The following is a 22,173-nucleotide window of genomic DNA, read 5'->3' as shown; positions in this document are numbered from 1 at the left end:
TAAATGATTACTTTTTGCAAACCATATAATTGCCTCCCATTGCGACGAATAAGTTTGAAATTCGACTCAAATCTTCCTCTGTAATTAGCATGGCGCCCTGCTACGTCACCTTCGGGCGCGGCAACGCTTCAAACAGCAAGGTGTGGACACATATGAAAAAAAAGGTCACAACCCAAAAGATCATGTAACCTGTGAGGTTGGTTAATGATGTTACATTGGCACCAGGTTTCACTGCAATTCTGTCCAACGCCACCGTGTACGTTTCACACAATGGGTAGGCCGCCACACCCCCTCTCATCCACATTTCACCCTTCTTTCGACGTCTCTGCGATGGAGATTAGAACCAAGGCAACCAGTGTTGCGCTGTTTTTCACATACACTTCCACTCAGAATGGACACGAAAATTCTTCAAGGGGGTGGCATAAATGGTGTCAATGAAACCAGCCCTTCCCTGGGGCGTTGATAATACCCACACATTTCGCAGTTCGCAGTGCGATGAGCAGCGGGAAGCTGTTCGTGACAGACTTTGACAATGTTGGCTCTTTCGGACGTTTCAACCTTTCTCTACGGACGTTGCGGTGCGTCATTCCCATTCAACATGATCGTACCCCTTTGGAGTGCAAAACGACCGCAATTTTCGCTCTCGTATACAGGTTGGAATCACTAGTGACAGTTCCAAACCATTCGACCAAATCTGAACGTGATCCGAAGCAGTGAAGGATATTTATGCTTTTTCAACCCTACTGTTTTCCGCTCTCCTTTGGCGTGATCATGCAGAAGTGCAACATTAACATGTGCGTCAATACAACAGCAAAAGATCCCTCTATGATGCCGCAAATTCGACAACACTCTTGCTGCCACAGACCAATGTACTGACCACGTTACAAATATACTAGTCAGAAAATTCGACACCGATTTAGCCGGGCGGCTACTCTAGCGCCTGAACATTAGGCGACCCCTCCGACACCCGTGGGTGGGTTTTGCATACCTTCAGACGCTAGCGCAGCCTCAAGATGAACTGACGTCGAAGTTTCTGACAGTTGCTTCTGTAACGCGCTCAATAAAGCTGCGTGCATGGCACCGACAGTGTTGCCGAAATGGGAGGTCTTAGAGGGACCAACTGACGTTTTATTAACGAGCATGTTTATGTTCCACCCACGTTCAAATTTCCTGAATGGTTTTGAACTCTCACTAGTGGTTCCAACCTGTACACGAGAGCGAAAATTGCTGTCGTTCTGCACTCCGAAGGGGTACGATCATGTTCATTGGACACGCAGCCCCACAATGTTCTTAGAGAAGAGTTCAAACGTAAGAGGATGTCATTGGTGTCAACTGTTGTCAACAACATCTTCCTGGTGCTCATCGCACTGCGAACTGTCGTTTTCGACTGCGATATGTGTGGGAATCAACGCCACCACAGAAAGGGGTGATTTCATTAATGCCCTGAGGCCTTTTCTTCTTGATTCTGAGTGGTAGTGTGTCTGAACTGTTTTTCTCGGCCACCAGCAATAAAACCGGATGATTTCAACGCTGTGTGTCGCGGTTCTGATCTCCATCGCAGAGACGTCGAAAGAAGGGGTTAAATGTGGGTAAGAGGGACTGTGACGACCTACCCATCGTGTGACTCACACGATGCAGAATTTCAGTGAAATTTGGTGTCAATGTGGCATCATTAACCGGCCTTACAGCTAACATGAACCTCTGAGCTGTGGCTTTTTTTTCCGCAAGTGTCGATACTTCGCTGTTTGATGCGTCGCCGAGCCCGAGGGTGACGTCACAGGGCGCCACACTTTTGCATCTTTCCAAATTAAGGTTTTAGTTACCTTTGAGCCAAATTTCAAACAAGCGTCGCAATGGGAGACAATTAAGTAGTTGCGAATAAGTGACCCTTTGATTGTGTTGTGCAGTGTATGCGCGGGAAAGGTTGAGTAAACTTCTCTCTCACATTTAACGTTTTGTGAGTAACGTCACTGAAATCATAACAGGCCTTACATAATCAAATATACTAGTCGCCTCGAAAAGCATTAGCGACTTCTGTACTTATAGACACATTTCTTCACAAAATATAAAAAACAGGATGCATCAGAATCTCGTGCAAATGTTGATCTCGTGCTCCGTGTTTCTGTACCATCTCTTACTCTAAAAAGCCATAACTCATTCACTTTGACAATTAGATAGCCTGTGCGTTAGGCAATGCAGATCGCTAGTGCTGAAGGAAGCGAAATACGTTTTACTATCGGTAACCATGAAATTAGCACTAAACATTGAATAGCTTAACAGCAAACTGGCAACCAAATATTTGAGGATCACAATGAACTTAATGATTAACTTTCAGTTCCTAGCATTCTCCTGGTTAAAGCGATGTGGTGCAGCGCTTGAATGGAAAGGAATGAAGTTTAGAGTTTGAAGTCTTGTCGATGACAAGATCATTAGAAACTTGGCACAGGTTCGAATTTGGGGACGATGGCGTCAAGGAATATCGTCTCTGGTTACTATTCAAAACGTCCTAAGTCCCTGGTCCAATCCCAGCCACCACATTTATTGTGAATAAAATTCATCAACAATGGCGGCCGAAGCTTTCTGGCATAAGGAGCTACTTCCATTCCGCCAACGAAATTGTCAAGGAGATCCGAAGAGCTGAAAGAAGTTCAGGTAACCCTGTTGGCTTGGGGTGGGAAACTGCACAGAAAAGGTGGATTAATGAGCAATGATCAACAGCACGAGGACGCAGAAGGCAAAGGAAACCACAGCATTAGAGACTTAGGTATGAGTTGACGATTAGTAGCTGTATGAAATGTTATTCCAAATTACTCGATGAATGCGAATTTCATGAGATTTGCTGAAATGAGTATGAACGTATTACGCCTTGTAACATGCGTCAATTTGTGGCGGAGCGGACCCCGAACTCTGATTTCCCGCTAATAGCAAGCGATCGCCTTGACAACTTCGGCTGTCCACGCACGCTTTCCTGTCAGATCAAAATGGATAACCGAAACAGGCAACCGCTTGGAATAAGCAGGCAATCCGAATTCGAGGCCCAGTTCAGCACAAATTTTCATCTGTCACAGTTGGGTAATACATCTATACCCATTGCATCTGCTGTCATGAAATTCGCATTCATCGAGGAAGTTGGAACAGTATTAAGGATATTTAATGTGTATCCAAAGGACTAGAATGTGGTGGGGGGGGGGGGGGGGGGGGAGGGGGCGTGATTGTGAACTCTACATTGGCAAAATATTCCGGATTAACCCCAATTCGTATTTCCGGCAGGGGAATGCAAAGGGGGAGGTAACTATCAGAAAAGGATAGAATAACCAACGAAAGGATAATGTTTTACGCTTCAGAGCGTGCATTGTCAGAAGCCTGAATGTGGCAGAGAAGCTAAAAACTCGGAAAAGGAAAATGCAAAGAATCAATCTACACATAAGGGGGATCATGAAGCGAAATAGAAAGAAGATAAGGACTTATGGTAAGCTGAATACGGGGTAATATCAACAACAGCAGAAAATAGCGTAACTGAAGTTAAGAGGTTAGGTCAGAGAATGAGTTGCTTTGAACAGTTTAGTGATATGGTTATTCTCATCAGAATCAAGAACAAACCAACGCCATCAGCAATAGTTCAGGTATACATGCCGACGTCACAAGCATAAGATGAAGATATAGAGTATATGAATGCATTAAATGGTTAACTCAGTACGTAAACGAAGATGATAATCCTCGTAATAATGGGGTACTGCAACGCCGTTGTGGGGAAAGGAATTGAAAGTGTTGCTACCGGAGAACATGCACTCACTAGTAGAAACGAAAGGAGAAAAACTAGCAGAGTTCTGCAGTAAATTTGAGCTCGTAATAGCGAATACACTCTTCAAAAATCACAAGAGAAAAAATGGTTCAAATGGCTCTGAGCACTATGGGACTTAACATCTGAGGTCATCAGTCCGCTAGAACTTAGAACTACTTAAACCTAACTAACCTAAGGATATCACAGACATCCATGCCCGAGGCAGGATTCGAACCTGCGACCGTAGCGGTCGCGCGGTTCCGGACTGTAGCGTCTAGAACCGCTCGGCCACTCCTGCCGGCGGTCAACAGTGTCACGACGATGTTGCACAAACTTAACAAATAACATGAGTACAATACGCCGTAAGTTACCACATGACATACAGGGGTTGGAAAAAAATATGGGAAGATCATAAATACATCACCATTCTTCATACGGTGTAGGAAAAGGGTGGCATTCAAAACATTTATAGTCGCCATGTAATGGATAAATGCAGGTGCTGTACGGTTTTCAAGGGAATCTTACACCATTCTTTTTGCAAAAGAACGATGATGGAGGTCACTCACTATTCTCTCGTAAGTAGACGCACAAATGCTCAATGATGTTAAGATGTGGTAGGTGTGATGGCCAGGGAAGATGCGACAGTTCATCCTCATCGTCACAAAACCAGACAGGGACGATGCGAGCCGTGCGAGCAGAGGCCCTGTCGTCTTGCAACACCGCGTCACCATTTTAGAACTTACGTTGTACCATACGATGCACCTCATCAGCCAAATTGGACGCATAATCGTTGGCAGTAATGCGACCTTGCACGGTATCCATGGGGCCCAAGGAATACCATGACTTGGCTGCCCAAATCCTCGACGAATCCCCGCCATGTTACATTCTTGGGGCGTAAACTCGCCTACAAGTTGGAAACAGTGTGAAACAAAATTCATCCGACCAAATGGCATTCTTCCTGACATAGTCCAGTTTTTATGGCTGTAATACGACGTTTTCGTGTTGCGCATTTTGCGCTTATGGTGAGTGGTTTTGGAATTCTAGTTCGCCCTGCAGTTCACTGCTTGTGGAAGCTCCCCTTCGTATAGTTTTGGCGGTGACAGCGACATTCAGTTGTCCAGTGACCGTCCGTCACCATCATTTAACACACGCTTTTGTCCACATTATTGACTTCGGGAATTACATTTCTCCTCTTTCCCTGTATACGGTATAAATCTTCGATACGGTGCCTCTTGAAGCACCAAATACTTCGACCACCATGGTTACGGAAGCACTTACCATACTGTAGAGTAACCTGTGGGCTTTGCTTCCATCTGCATTTATGTTCAAGCATAGATTTTTCGCGGTGTTTCTATATTTCTGTTCCGGCGCTTATTGTGTCGCGAATAACTATGAAATTTCCAGTAACTATGGGGAAGAGAGATGTGACTTTTGAACTGCTGTGTTTCAATACATTTCAATATAGTCACCGATAATTTGCTTGTCATTGTTAACTGTTATTTTTAGCGTGTCGGAATACCATGACTATTACTCTTAGCTTAGGGCGTCTAAAATGTCTCCTGTCTCGATTGTTCAATGTTTCTATTAGTAGTGTGCTAAACTCCATTCTCAAGATGTCTTATTTTTTCTGTTTGCGTTTGCTTCTGTTTAAAGCATGTTATTAATTAGTCATGAAGTGTGTGCCATTTGAATGCTGTCGCCGAGACGCCTCTTTCTATGGATTAGGTATTATTTCGCAGTAGAAGTAAGAATGAACATCGACTTTCAGCTGTTCCACCCGCTCTCAACCTTTATTGTTCCATACGTGGGCTTAAACAACGTTCCAGCAGCACACGTATTTTAATATTCGCACGAAATATTGCATTTTTCATCCCGCAATACTATACGTACATAGACGTTCGTAATACCCTACACAGTTATTTATTAGTAGGTTTCTTCGGCGCAGCGAAGTTTTATATTTCAGATGATATGTGGAAATATTGTAGCTCACGTGGATAATATCAGTGACTTTTTTTTAACAGAACCGTCGTTTCGTCGAATTTCCGGAGCTTTCACAGGAGGATTAATGAATGAAAACGCTGCACCAATCAAGGTGTCCCTCTGCAGTGAATTAGAAGCACATGTTGGCTGCAATGTTTGAAACGCAATTGTGTTTTCCTATTATTTACGATGCACTATGGAATTGACTTTAATGAAGAAATGAAGGTTAGGTATAAAGTTCCATCATCGACGCTGTCCTTAGAGATGTAGCACAAACTGGAACATTAGAGGAGGAAAGGCTTCATCCTGGAATTCACCCAAAGTAATTTATGATAGGTATGAAAAGACTCTATAAGACAATAAAAGACTCACACGAAGAAATTATTAGAATGCGACAGAAATCGATAGGTGCCATGTAAATGTACAGACAAACAAATGACTGCATTTACAGAAAAATTGAATGATTAATTCAAGAGAAATAGGTTTACAAACTGAGCAAGCCAACAACGCGTTGGGCGACCTCTGGCCCTTATGCAAGCAGTTATTCCTCTTGGCACTGATTCACAGAGTTGTTGGACGCCCTCCTGATCGTGTCAAGTTCTGTCCAATTGTCGCGTCAGCTGGTTGCAGAGCTCAGCCCGTAATGCTCCAAACATTCTCAGTCGTGGGGAGAACCAGGGACCTTACTGGCCAAAGTATGGTTCAGGAAGCACGGAGATATGCAGTAGAAATTCTCACTGTGTGCAGGCGGGCTTATCTTAGTGCCGCAGATGGCAACCAAAGGGGACCTGATATGAAACGAAGTGGTACCAGAGGCCATCACTCCTGTTTATTGGGCCGTATGGCGGGCGACAGTCACACTCGTATCCCACTGACGTCCCCAGACACGTCTTCGGGCTGGAATCTCCTTGACTGGAGTACAGCTGTCTTCATTGGTGAGTTCCGCTTCGAACTGAGCCCTGATAACCAGCGAATGCGTTTCCGGAGAGGCCCTAGACAGCGGTGGGATACCAGACTGCCCGCCATACGGCCTGACAACTTGAAGTGATGGCCTGGGGTGCCATTTAATTTCATAGCAGGAACTCTGGTTGTCAATGCGACACCCCTAGAGTTCAGCGATACGTCGACGATATTCCACACCACGTTTTGATGCCCTTCAAGGCAAGACATCCTATGCTTATGCCTCAGCAAGATAATGTCCACATGCATGCGGCAAGAGTTTCTATTGCTTGTCTGCGTGCTTTCCAGTTCCTACCTCGGTCAGCAAGGTTACCAGATTTTTCTCCAATTGAAAACATTTGGAGCATTATTGGCAGGGTCCTCCATCCATCGGGTTTTGACGATCTAACGCGGAAGTCCGACAGAATTTGGCACGATATCCCTCAGAAGGACATTCAACAGCTCTATCAGTCTCTTTAATAAATCACCCATTTATTTTTTGAAATTGTAATCATTTGTTTGTCTCTACATGTACATCACGGCTACTGATTTGCGTCCCACTTGGATAATTCGTGGGGCGTCATTTTTTTAAGAGTATATTAGCCATTAAAATATCAACACCATGGAGGCAAAGTGAAGCAGCTGTCAGATTGGCATGAAGTGCACACCATGTGTGGATGTGTAAATGAGTAACATTCCGGCACAACCGTTCGAAGTAGGTACGTGGACCCTTCCGACCATTGCTGCCGGGTGCTTTCAGATGTTTCACACCTTCCACGCTAACCGCAAAATGCCCGTTGGGGCATACAACGTGATTCATCTGTCCGCCACTCAGTGGACGTCCTGTTCCCGTACTGGCGAACAAATTCCAGCCTTCGTAGCCGATGAACAGCAGTCAGCACGGGCGCCTGAAAGAGGCCCTGCTGCGGACCCCCATACGCAGCAGCATTCGCTGAACGGTCGATGAGTCATTGTTGGTAGCCCTTTGTTTCATCTGGGCGGTCGCTGCTCAAGAGTTGCACGTCTATTCGCTGTTACACATCTCTGTAGCTGTCATTCTCCCTTGTCATATATGGCCCGTGGTGCACCACTGTTGCCACGCCGCTGGTTTTGGATAGCACCATTTTGCCAAGCACGGTATGGTTTAACCATGGCGGCACGCGAATGCTTTAGAGATTTAGCCGTTTCGAAGATGCTTCCCCCCTTGGCCCGAAAGCCAATGGTCATGTGTTGTCCGTGTCCCTCCGAGACGCTTTATATACCCTCCACTGCTAGTTCTGCCACATGCCGTCTGTGAACGGTTATTACACGCAGACATCCAAGACAGGTGGTAGTCACATTAACATCACTCTACCACGTACAACATACTTACTATAATCTGTACTATGTAAAATAAGTAGATTGTCTGGTTAGGTGTAAGAGAGGGTCTGACGATCCTAATTTGCCACGTTAAATAAATCAATAAATAAAATAAATAAGTAAAATGATTGTGACTAACCTTCGAGGCGATCGTGACGTTATTTTTCAACAATGTAACACAAGATTGTATGTTACTCGTGTTTCCCTGATCTGTTTCAACGCAGAAGTTCGATTGTTGTCCCGGTCAGGACGTTCTCTGTATCTCACTCACTCACATCTGATGATGTATTGTCGAGAAACCACTCACCATCCACTAGGATTGATAAAGTCTTCCGTGGGGTTCAAGCAGCATCGAAGGCCTCACCCGTATCTGTCCCCAAGCTCACTTCGACTCGATGAACAACCGGATTCGAGCAACTGTGGCACCTTTATGTGTTATATTTCGCCCCTATACACAAATATAGTCAACCATTCTTGCCACAGATTCTGTTATTCACTGTCCACCCTTGTGTTATAGCTTCAGTGATCAGCAGTGTAAAACTAAATGTCTGTATTGGGATCTAAAAATCAATGTCTTAACCACTGCGCTATCATGAAATGAATCATTGTTTAACTTTTCCCATAAACCCATAATGTTCCAACTTGTATAGCAGGGCTCACACAAACAAATACCCTTGTTCAATCACAGAATGTATCTACCTCCCGCATTATCATTTACCCTTTCACATAAAAGAACACATTGCATTTTCTTCTCATATTTCTTTCTTGTAATCAAATTCCAGGTCTGACAATAAATTATGTGTACCAGATGTGTTACTACACTCTTATTCATCACCTTTACAAACACCTTTGAAAGCACTAATAGCGCGGATACGGGCCTGTAGTTGTCTCCATTATTTCTTTCTACTATGCTATAACTAAATAATTCACCGTAACGTATGCTTCATTACTCTTCAGTGATTCAATAATTGATTCAAGCTGTTCATTGCTCGTTTCCTGTAATAGCGTGTGACATAAGAGTGGCAGAATATCAGGTTCTAAAAGTTCTGGCTACTTAACTGTGGCAACCAGTGTTTGCCTTAATCTGTCTACTATTGACAGGAAATGGTTGCGAAATACTGAGCATAACTTTGGTCGCTCACTAGTACCCTAGTAGTATCATCTTCCTACAAAAGAAGGATGTGATACGTTAAATACCCACATTCTCTTCTGGCCATATGAACTGCGAGAAAAAGAAGGTGAAATACCCAGAAGACACGGTTTTATTTCAATGTAACTTCGTACACGTACATACCATAGATGCATATGTAAATTACTTGTGTTGAAGTTGTCTGTGACACATAGAACGGCCACGACAGCGAATTAGTATTGTTCGTGTTTCGTGTTGTTACCAGACCTGATGGGGTTTATAGGGAACATGAACATCCTCAGACATCGAGTGATCACTGTGAACGACACGGCGATACGGCGTAATGAGACAGCGTTATCAGCACCTGAAAAATTTTGAAAGGGCTTCATTGTGGGTTTGCAGTTGACCGGCTTGTCGAAACCTGCAATATCTAGATTTGTGGGACATTCAGACTAGGGCCGTTGATAAAAAGTATCGGTACATAGATATTACCCAGAGGTCGATTTATATGATATCGATATATATCATATCGATATATATGGTGTAAGTATAGGTGGCACAAAAGAAGTTCATTTTCATGGATGCGGGGTGGGGGAGGGGGGATGGAATAACGAGATTTACTATGTGAAGAAATGAAGAAATACGACACCACTTGCGTTAAAAAACAATTTGTAACGCAACTAGTATGCTCTTTCTTCTCATCGTCATTTTCCAAAAACTGTTGCTGAAAATTATGAACAAAAATCTAAGTGACAAGAATGGTCTTTGTGGTGGGCGGAGATGTGTGAGGGGGAAATGCTGACGTAATCGGCGCAATGTTTAGCTTCAGTACGCAATTTTGACACGACAACTGCTAGATCGCTGGCTTTGGCAGAAATGAAAAAGGAAAAAACAGGAAAGTCGACATGAAGTGTTGCTGACAAATCCGACATGTGACGAAATCGAACGACGGACCCATCGGGCACGTTTTATAGTGACACTTACATGCAGTTACCATTGTTAGCAAAGTGGTTATCGCCAAGTGTAAAGGTGCAACGTTTTCCCTTCAGTATTTCAAAAAATGGTTCAAATGGCTCTGAGCACTATGGGACTTAACATCTATGGTCATCAGTCCCCTAGAACTTAGAACTACTTAAACCTAACTAACCTAAGGACATCACACAACACCCAGTCATCACGAGGCAAAGTAAATCCCTGACCCCGCCGGGAGTCGAACCCGGGAACTCGGGCGCGGGAAGCGAGAACGCTACCGCACGACCACGGGCTGCGGACCCTTCAGTTTTTGATCTGAGGGGGATACGCAAGCTGGTAGCTTGTTGATGTACGAAATATCTAATAATAAATCAATACTTAAATATATACGTCTAAAATGGGAATTATATTCACAATGTGGAGCCGATATTTTTGTAGGCCGTTACGTCGATATTTTTTCAGTCGGTAGATCGATACTATTTTTCCATCTATAGAGGACCGATACTGATAATTTTTTAAATATCGATGTATCAGTTTCCCGATATTTTAAAAAATATCAACAGTCCTAGTTCGGACCCATGTTCCAATCGATCGCGTCTGACCAGAAGAAAGGGTCTCCGTGTGGTGAACCAAGCGTATTGTAACCTCAACACGTCTGTGCCTGCCATTCGAAAAAAAGAAACAGGCTCTCCCTGCACCATTTTTGTGTCATCCTGCACCGTCGGTCGGAGACCAGCATCAGTCGGACTAGGGAGCTACCGCCCCTTGCGTAGGCTGCCGTCGACACCACAAGACGAACGGCTGAGAAGCATGGCGTCGCACTGTGCTCAGTAATGAATGGCTGTTCTGCACCACCCCTGATGACCATCGTCGGCGAGTATCGTGACAACCTGGGGACGGACTCCATTCTTCCATTGTTTTGGAGAGGCAGAACGGTGTTACTCTGACGTCTTGATGTTTAACACGTGCCTAGTCATTCTGTCCCTTCTTCTTGGTCGTGTTTTCCATATGTTTATTTTATCGGAGTATCCTTTTTGTAGATGTTTCGCTGATAACATATTGCAAAAACACATTCGCCTGTTTTGGCCACGTTACGCCCAGCTCGTTTTTCCTCGGTGATCAGACGAACTTCAAATAAATTTACTGCTGGTCGTCAGACTGTAAGAAGGGGACCAGACTTACGTCGCCTTGATTAACTTTTTAATGGACCATAAAAGACGTGGAGCAACAACAGTGTCGTTCGAGAGAGACGGATTTGAAGGGTCGGATTCGGGAGGCAACACGATCGCTGTGAGCAGCAGAGAGACCTTGCAGTACGATATTATGTGGATTAAGGCGGCAATATTTCCAAAACCGATGAAAGAGAAACGAAAATAGGTAAAATATTATTTTGGGAAAATCAGATTAATTCTCATTTAAAAATAACGAAATTGTGTTCAAAAATGGCTCTGAGCACTATGGGACTCAGCTGCTGAGGTCATTAGTCCCCTAGAACTTAGAACTAGTTAAACCTAACTAACCTAAGGACATCACAAACATCCATGCCCGAGGCAGGATTCGAACCTGCGACCGTAGCGGTCTTGCGGTTCCAGACTGCAGCGCCTTTAACCGCACGGCCACTTCGGCCGGCCACGAAATAGTGTACTTCAAAAATGGTACAAAACACGTTCACTTAAAATCTGGCGTGAAAAGGAAAATCTATTTTCGTATCACAATGTTAGCAAGGTAATTTTAACAACACAAATTACGCTAAAAAATTACTTTTCATTTCCTTAATCTGTTTTCAACTCTTCGATTTCAGGTAGGCTTTAGATATCATCGATCTGCTAAATATACCAAAACACTCCTCAGACAAGGGGTTTTCAGTTTTTAGAGGCCTGTTCAACAATACTGGCTGGATACTGCCCTCCAGTTGAAATTCTGGAGTTGGATTAATGTCTCGAGTTTCCACTAAATTCCAAGAAATATGTGGTTCGCCACTCAGTTTACTCCTAACGGTCAACTCAAAACGCAGCGTAACAGAAAGCTCGTTATCAAGAAAACGGACTGTAGTGCTAGATCTGGACACCATGTGTACACTTCAGCAATTCATATTTCTCTTACTTCGGTGCAGAAATTAACACATTATAAAGCTTTATTGAGGGTACGTTGCTAAATTACTGTGAATTTGAATCCAGACGACCGCCCTGTTCTAGATTTTTATGTTTGAGCAGCCAATTTACGGCAGTAGACGACGCGAAACGAGGTTCCGTAACTATGCAGTGCAGACACGACTCGGAGGTAATGGATTCTCTCTGTGGGAATGCGTTAAAAACGCTGTTATGCACATTTACTGTGTTTTTCTTTTTCCATTCAGTGAGAAAGCTCTTAGCTAGTAGAGTGTCCGCCCCTTTCGCCCGCCTCTTTTGCCCGAAGACTCCTGAGACGTGAATGGCCACAACGAGCTCCTTGGAGAGGAATTTCTTCAAAAGATTTTTAGCTGCGTCTACACTGCCTAACACGGACCTCCCTTAGGTTTTCCCTTTCCCTTATACATATTGTTTTTAAATCCCTGTCATTCCTGTGCGAAATATAAGTGTGCTCAGCAGATAGTATGTCATTAGAACACTCTCTGGTCAAGACTCAGTCTTTCACTCTGCTACGGAGTGTGCGCTGTTTTGAAACTTGCTTTCAGTTACGTAATTTTATTTCTGTTAATGGTTACAACAGGAAAACTCTTTATGCCATGGTTGTCTGCACATTCACTTTCACTACTTTTTGAGGTTTTAGAATCAGATAACGGATTTGTCTTATGTGTATTCCGACTACCTGGGAATCTTTTAACCAGCTTCTTGTCTTTCTCTTCAGTTCCAGCAACTTTAGCAATGAGTCCCAGGCTATGCCGAGCACCTTTGTGTGGTGTGCTGTACGACCACCACATATTTCGAATAGCTCTTCATCTGTAAAAGGGATATTACATGCCTGGATGACATCTGTTTCTTCTATTGTTGTTGGCTGGTAATACTGACGTCTTAAAAAACCTTTCATGCACAAGGTCTGACTCCCTTTCCCTCCTGTTTGTGATTTTCTTATTTGCTACTTCGAGATTCCTATCACAAGCTTTTACAGAAATCCCACTCTCATTTGACTTAACAGCTATATTCTTCAGGGCACTATCACAAGTAACTTCCCAGCAATTTAAATGAATTCTTCTCAATAATTATGGTTAATATCTGCAGAGTTTACTTCAATTTTGGAATTATAGTCTTTGCCATACCTCTTTCATACCGACCAAGAACTTTTTCTTGTTTCCATCCATATTTCCGCATTTCACATTGGGCAAAATAGCTAAAGTATATCTAGTATCGTGTCTTTTTACCTTAACATGTCGCCAAATTTGAAATTAATATGTACGACACAATCTGTAGCTGCATTAATGTAATCGGAGATTGGAACCAAGAACATCTTTTTACTGACATATATATGTAACCTACACCAACATCCCAACCCATACACATTATAAAAATGACTATATGTAAATACGCATGTATGTATGTTCCATATCCCCTCCTAAACTACTGCACCGATTTTAAGAAATCTTGATAAACATATTGTCTGTAAAGAATCGCTTTGGAGGTAAAACCACTTACCTATCAAAGGGGTGGGATTGGGGGGGGGGGGGGGAGGGAAGCAGTGTAACCCACGACTTTTTTCATCCAATATTTGAGTTTGAGTACATTTTGTGACTCGCAACAAATATAACACATAATTTCGAAGCTTTTCGAAACTTTTTCTCGCTGACAACCGTCACAAAATAGTAAAAGGAAAAAAAAACGTTCATCGCTTACTATATTTACGCTATAAATGCAAAGAACTGCCACATGAAGAGTGATGTTTAAATTTATTACTTCTTTACTGCTAGCTGTATTCGCGAGACACATTTTGCAGACAGTATTGATGTATAACACTGAATGTACCAGCAAAATTGTATCAATGTACTACACATAGTTCAGCAGATAAGAAGTGATGCACACTGAAAAACCGCCGTATCATGCATGACGTTTAAATTTATTATTCCTATACTACCAACTCTAGCGGGGCGAAACTTTCTAGGTATACAGGTATGTATCCGAGTATGTATTTATTCCAATCTTCTATTAGTCCTTCTCCTCCTTCCGCCCCCCTCTTCCTTTTTTCATCTCCTAATAGCCCCCCCTTCGCTATCCATCTCATTCGCTCCCTCTCTCTGTCCACCTCCGCTACCTCCACTCTCTGTTTATAGAAGATTTTGAGGAACAGGTCCTAGAGTCGACTGCGTTGAAACCTGCATGTATTTTATCCACATGCAGATGATACTTTTTGTTCATAGTAGAATTTAAACGACATCTGAATTCAAACCACCCGAATATTCATTTCACGATGGACGTGGAAAAGGATCACTCTACCGTTCTTTCCTTGAAGTTTCGCTCAGGAGGAAAGTTAATGGTACACTGGAACAAGTTGTTTACAGAACGCCAACTCACACCGACTTGTATCTTGTGGCGAAATAAATAACAAAACATTTTGTTTTTATTGTGTTTTTTAACTTTAGAATTTTTGAAAGGCTTTTTTACGGATTGTATTGATCGGCTTGAATGCGGACAAATACAGTGCTGCGTGAAATATGCCTGTAATATAATTTACCATTCCGATTAATTACATTTTGAATTCTACGTCATTGTTGATTTAATCAGAGTTCTCACCTTAGACGTAGAATTGGTCCTTCTGCCACAATATTAATTCATCAGTCGCCATCGAAGTTCTTCTCTTTGTTGACCGTGTGTATCTTCCTAAGTCGGCATCGGTTCACTTCACGAAGACGGTGGAAACCAAGGAATACAATGCTACGTTGCTTTAAATAATTTTCGTAACACTTCGATACTTCTCACTATTTTTTTATTCACAAGACAATAAGACTTGCTCTGCTCGTCGCACAAACCATAATTACTAACAATATGGCTGGCTTTCCGCAGACACCAAAAATTACGTCCATCCTCCACGAGGCAACAATCGAAAGTGTTCCTTAGCTCCTTCTTGGAGTATGAAACAAAAGAGAATCCAATGTGAACATTACAAAGATTATAATCTACATGCCTCTCAATTTAATCTTTGGCGCAACCTTTAAGGTATTGTATGTCTCTGCGTCGGAATGTGTCATTACAATCTACAGGTTGATAGCTGTCACCATCCGGGACCCTTCAGTCTGGAACCGCGCAACCGCTACGGTCGCAGGTTCGAATCCTGCCTCGGGCACGGATGTGTGTGATGTCCTTACCTTAGTTAGGTATAAGTAGTTCTAAGTTCTAGGGGACTGATGACCTCAGATGTTAAGTCCCATAGTGCTCAGAGCTATTTGAACCATCCGGGACGGCAGGAAGTACCTTTGCCTACAGGATCCAGTTAGATGAGTTATACCATCTCGAAGTCAGCTTTCGCCACAATGGTTATAGTAAAAAAAAACGTGCATCGGCTGAGTGATGATAGTAACGAGGCAGGACCTAAGTCTACGGGCTTTTTGCGTTACGGCGGAAGCATTTCCAAAAAGACTAGCAGTATGTTGCAGAAATATGATGTGAAACGTGTTTCCCAACCACCACCTAACATTATAGGCTTTTTAGGAAGCGTGAAGGACGATCTTTCTTTGCGTAAAGCGGGTGTGTATCGTAGTCCATGTAGTTCTAGCGTGTCATAATATTGTGATCAGACCATATGGACGGTGTAGGACCGGTGTACTGACCATAAGCGTCACATACGCTTATAACAGCCGAGCAAATCGGCTGTTTAAGAACATTTCCATGACCGATCGTCCTAAAGAAGACAATTCAAAGGTTCTGTCATGCACTTCCAGCTATTATTAAGGAGGCAGTCGAAATTGATTTAGCAAGTGACCATATAAATAGAGATGGAGTTTTTGCTGAAATCCTTTGGTAATCGTGCTCTCTCTCTCTCTCTCTCTCTCTCTCTCTCTCTCTCTCTCTTTTCAAAAAGCAGAGGGGTGGGGTTAATGCTATCTCAAGTGCTGGTTATTAATATTATTCACTATTGGTAACTCCTGACATCGGTCATCTTTGGTTTTGTGGTGGCGCTAATATGTGTGTGTTTTACATTTCCGAATATGCTCTGCATATAGAGGTTTTAAATTCTCTTGCACAGCGCTCCCTTGCTGCATTTGTGCTTTGTAAAAGGCAGGGTGAACACCTGTCGAAATATCGAAGGTTTGAAGACATCATGTGACTGCATTCCCGTTCGTTATTTGGATTATAGTTCCTTTCTGCGCTTACGTCACGCCCACACGTGGGCCCATCTTACTGCGGGTAATTTGATACAACTGACATGCGCGAGCCCAGCTCTTCACTTCCGCGTCTTATGTTGGCGTTGGAGGATGACATGAGCGCCTGGTGCCAGTTGTGCGCCATTCAGTCGCAGTGGTGTGTCCTTTGCAGCAGACACTGAGGAAGAACTGGACACAAGTTGTCATATACTGACGACGTAAAGACATGTACGCTGTTACGTTTAAGGCTGTTGGGAGCATTCAAATATAGGAAATAGAGACACAATGCAGAGAGAAGGAAAAAGTGGTAGAGTTTAGATTACTGAAACTAAATGGTAACACTACAGCCCTGCAAATTGCAGACGGTTTGGACATCTGTCCAAGGGGAGATGTTTGGATTCTGAGAATTAACTGGAAATTCCATCCACCGCATAGAAGCTGTCATAAGGCGTCACAGTAGAGGATGGTCACGATGGGGCATGTCTTAGCAGAGGCAGCAGGCTTCACACTTGCTCCTGAGAGCCGCCATGTCAGTGGGTTTACACAGGTTAGAGTGCTACTACAGCAGTCCCCACTAGCAAAAGAACAGAGGGCGGGGCCAAGTGACTTAAAACACCGTTGTTACTAGCCATAATAGGAATGGCAGGCACGTTTCGCTTTCAGCTAAGCTCTGTTGCTATCAAACTTGAAATTTCTTAATTTTAGTCGAAAAGTACCCCTCCTATCGAGTAGGAGAAGAGCAGAAATCTAATGTGGTTAGTCAGAGGCTCCCTGGAAGTTCAGATCGAATCTTCAGACTGGCTGAATCTTGTTAAGCACCGTTGGATTGGTGGATTGACTATACTAAGGGAGAAATAGTGAGCCGCACAGTTCTTTAAAAACCTTTTTTTTTTTTTTTTTTAAATAGGGAGAGAGTGTCAGATCGTTGAGGCGCCGTATCGCTCGTGGCCGGCCTCGGTAAGCGCCGACAAGTCTCTTTTTCTCACCTGGATGCCGCTCTCAAGTTTGTACTTAACATGCTGCTAGTGTTTGCTACCTCTGTTAGCGTTGACCCCCTTGGATTCAGACACTGACTTCTGTTGTGCAACCAACTGCCTCCTTTACTTTTTCTAATGTTTAGAATTAGTCTTCAGTGTAGTAGTTAGTCTGATCGCAAGTAAATGGTGTTAAACAGACACGTGAATTCCATGAGTCTCCTGCTGCAAGCATCCTGTCGAGTCTCAAAATCTGGGCCTCTTGTCGAAGCCCTATCACAATGTTTGGCGCTGATCTAAGTCATCCACATTTCTTCACTCGGAATTTATCTTTCTACATTTGCTTCTGTGCGGCTGGTCCTGGCGGAGGTTCGAGTCCTCCCTCGGGCATGGGTGTGTGCGTCTGTCCTTAGGATAATTTAGGTTAAGTAGTGTGTAAGCTTAGGGACTGATGACCTTAGCAGTTAAGTCCCATAAGATTTCACACACATTTGAACATTTTTTTGCATTTGCTCCTTACCACTCAGAGACTGACCTTAAACTCCATCTTCCCTTTATCATCTGTTAGGGCACGACATAGGTAAACATTTTCTGATGTTGGATATGGGGTATGTCCTTAATGATTTTTTTAGATAGATAGGGGCATCACACATAAGCAACCCAACGCCATGACTGGACTGACGGCTTTGAGACTGAAATGCACTGCAGTGAGAACAGACGAAGCGCAGAGAGCAGAAGAAAGATGCAGAGGTCTGCAGATCGATGCCTGATGAGGGAAGAGGTGGCCATGGCAGCCCTATCTACACGACTTCACGACAATGCAAGGTTCGCATGAACAATCGACTGACAACGAAATGACGCTTTGGGTATAGTTGAGGACTGCCAGGACAACGACACACGGCGAGAGCACCACGCAGCAGCAGAGGACGTGCGGCGCCTTCGCGACTTTAAGGCTGCAGCGTTGGCCAGCAAGCAGATGGCAGGCAGCAGTGGGCAGCGACCTGGCACAGCTCGGCTGAGGGCAACACGACACTGCCGGCATCACACAGCCACGTCCTGCTCGGCTCGACTCAGCTCAATTCAGCTCGGCTCAGCTCACCTCAACTCGGCCCAGCATTCTGCTTTCAGTTCTTCTCGTCTCGCCTCTGCACAACATGTCAGCAGACAAAAGTAAGCCATGGCCTCGTCTAACAATGCAGTTGCCGAGGATGGAGCAGTAATATCTAACAATAGTACCATTAAACTCATTCCCCAGTCTTTCAGTGGTGCAAAATGTGCGTTAAATGAGTTTATTAATACTGTAGACATAGCTTTTGAATTAGTACTTGAGGCAGACCATTCAGTGTTGTTAAAATTCACAAAAACCCGTTTCAGGTCCTACACTATGTACTCTGTTTGTGTGTGAATTATGTTTCACATGGGAAGAAGTAAAAAATATTTTGTTGGAAAATTACGTATGTAAGCCCACTTTGGATTAGTAGGCTTGTAATATGTTTTCTGGCGGACAGTCAAAGGGAGAATCGATTGCAGATTAGGCCAATAATGTAGATACACTTAAACATCAGTTTTATGAAGCTGTCCGTAGTGCGATTAGAACTGGTGGGATCTTTGTCATTAATAGGAAAATTAAGCAGAGTAGTATTCATTCAGGGCATCTATGAAGAGCGCATATAGACAATTGTGCATGCAACGGCCAAAAATATCATCCTCACTGAGGGTGCTGCGGTAGCTTTGACGAAAGAGTCGGCAAAAATATCCACCAAGAAAATAGGATTTCGTCATTAAGTCATCAGGACATGAGGGGGAAGGTCACGCTTGAGTGTTTCTCACGTTGACATGTAGATCACATGTCTAAGGACTGCAGATGTAACGTCAAGTGTAAAACCTGTGGCAAATCAGGGCATTTAACGTGAGACTGCTAATATGAGAAAAGTATTCGCCAAGTAGAACCGGCACAAGTGTGTCGAGAATCAGAGGCCCTAAAGACAATCAGATGCGAAACTTACAGTTTATTGGGACGCGAAGGTCTTTGTAAGAAATTGAAGCCAGTTGTGTGTTTCGCTTACCATAGGCAAGGGCACATGGTTAGAGACCGTGCTGAGAATGCAGGGAATTCTGTGGAAAATAGGGAGTAGGGAAATAAAAGAAAAGCATAAGATTACAGTAGCCTTATGCTGAATTGGGAAAAGTATTCAAAGTAGACGGTGAAAGTAAAAATGAGTTTGTAGAACTGAATTGCCGACAGAGTACAGAAAGCCCATTAAGATTGCTTTAGGTAATGGAGCACAAATTAGCTTGTTCAGTATGAAGTATCTCCAAGGCCAGGCCGGGTGTAGACCTAAAGAAAACATAAAGAGTAAAAGTATCACAGGTCTGGTCATACATACATACATACATACATACATACATATGGGATGGCAGTTTTATATCTTTGAATAGATCAAAAATTAAGAGTCTACATTTACATATACATATACATGGATACTCTGCAAATCACATTTAAATCCTGGCAGAAGGTTCATCGAACCAACTTCACATTTCTCTGCTTATCAAATCTCGTATACCGCGCGGAAAGAACGAACACCTATATCTTTCCGTACAAGCTCTGATTTCCCTTATTTTATCGTGGTGATCGATTCTCCGTATGTAGGTTGGTGTCAACAAAATATTTTCGCATTCGGAGGAGAAAGCTGGTGATTGGAATTTCGTGAGAAGGTTCCGCCGCAACTAAAAACGCCTTTTTTAATGATGTCCAGCCCAAATCATGTATAATTTCAGTGACACTCTTTTCCATATTTCGCGATAATACAAAACGTGCTGCCCTTATTTGAACTTTTTCGATGTACTCCGTCAATCATATCTGCTAAGGATCCCACACTGCCCAGCAGTATTCTAAAAGAGGGCAGACAAGCGGAGTATAGTCAGTCTCCTTAGTAGAACTGTTACATTTTCTAAGTGTCCTGCCAATAAACGCAGTCTTTGGTTAGCCTTCCCCCACAACATTTTGTGTGTGTCTCTTCCAATTTAAGTTGTTCGTAATTGTAATTCGTAGGTATTTAGTTGAATTTACGGCCTTTAGATTTGGCTGCTTTATCGTGTAACCGAAGTTTAACGGATTCCTTTTAGCACTCATGTGGATGACCTCACATTTTTCGTTATTTAGGGTCAACTGCCAATTTTCGCACCATTGAGATACCTTTTGTAAGTCGTTTTTCAATTTGTTCTGATCTTCTGATGACTTTATTCGTCGATAAAAGACAGCGTCATCTGCAAACAATGTAAGACGGCTTCTCAGATTGTCTCCCAAACCGTTTATACAGATAAGGAACAGCAAAGGGCCAAAAACACTAACTTGTGGAACGCTAGAAATCATTTCTGTTTTACTCGATGACTTCCCGTCGATCACTCTGACGGGAAATCACGTATCCAGTCACATAACTGAGACGATATTCCATAAGCGCACAGTTTCACAAGCTGCTTATGTGGTACCGTGTCAAAAGCCTTTCGGAAATCCAGAAATACGGATTCAATCTGAAATCCCTTAATAATAGCACTCAACACTTCATGTGAATAAAGGGCTAGTTGTGTTTCATAGGAACGATGTTTTCTAAATCCATGTTGACTGTGTGTCAAAAGACCGTTTTCTTCGAGATAATTCATAATGTTTGAACACAATATATGTTCCAAACTCCTGCTGCATATCGACGTTAAAGATATGATCCATGTAATTTATTGGATTACTCCTACTACCCTTCTTTTATATTGGTGTGACCTATGCAGCTTTCCAGTCTTTGGGTACGGATCTTTCGTCGAACGAACGGTTGTATATGATTGTTAAGTATGTAGCTAATCCATCAGCATACTCTGAAAGGAACCTTATTGGTATACAGTCTAGACCAGAAGACTTGCTATTATTAAGTGATTTAAGTTGCTTCACTATTCCGGGGATATTTACTTCTACGTTGCTCATGTTGGCAGCTGTTCTTAATTCGAATTCTGGAATATTTACTTCGTCTTCTTTTGTGAAGTGAAATATAATTTTCATCTGGTAAGAGATGAAATGGATATTTCCTACGCTGGTTTAATTGGTAGAGACTTTGTTACGAAGCATAGTGTAATAATTGATTCTACCAAGGCAACCCTGTGGATCGGGGACGGGCCCGTCAAACTGTGTGTGGAGTCAAAAGTGCAATACGCAGGCATCCGGGCAAGGGCTTAGAAAGCCACAAACAGATTTTGAAACTGCAAAGGTAGACACAACGCAGAGAGGAGGCAAAAGTAGTAGCGTTTAGGTTACCGGAGCTAAACAGTAACACTAGGGCCCTGCAAATTGCAGACGCTCTAGGCAGCTGTCCCAGGGGAGAAGTTTCACTTTAGAGAATTAACTGGTAACTCCACCCACCGGCTAGAAGTTGTTGTAAGGCGTCACTGTAGAGGATGGCCACGAAAGGCATGTTTTAGCAGAGGTAGCAAACTTGATACTTGCTCCTGAGAACTGCCACGTCAGTGAGTTTACACAGGTTAGAGTGCTACTACAGCAGTCCCCACACGCCAAAGGACTGAGGTCGGGGCCAGATGACGTAAAACACTGTTGTTGCTGGCCATAATAGGAGTGCCAGAGACGTTTAGCTTTCAGATGAAGGCTGTTGCTGCCAAACTTGGAGTTTCTTAATGTTAAGTCCAGAAGCATCCCTACCTACTGAGTAGGAGAAGGGTAGGAATCTAAATGTGGTTGGCCAGAGGCGCCCTG

This window comes from Schistocerca americana, chromosome 3, assembly GCF_021461395.2.
Source record: "Schistocerca americana isolate TAMUIC-IGC-003095 chromosome 3, iqSchAmer2.1, whole genome shotgun sequence".
In the NCBI taxonomy this organism is placed as follows: domain Eukaryota; kingdom Metazoa; phylum Arthropoda; class Insecta; order Orthoptera; family Acrididae; genus Schistocerca; species Schistocerca americana.
The sequence above is the reverse complement of the archived record's forward strand: the minus strand, read 5'-3'. Positions refer to the sequence as shown.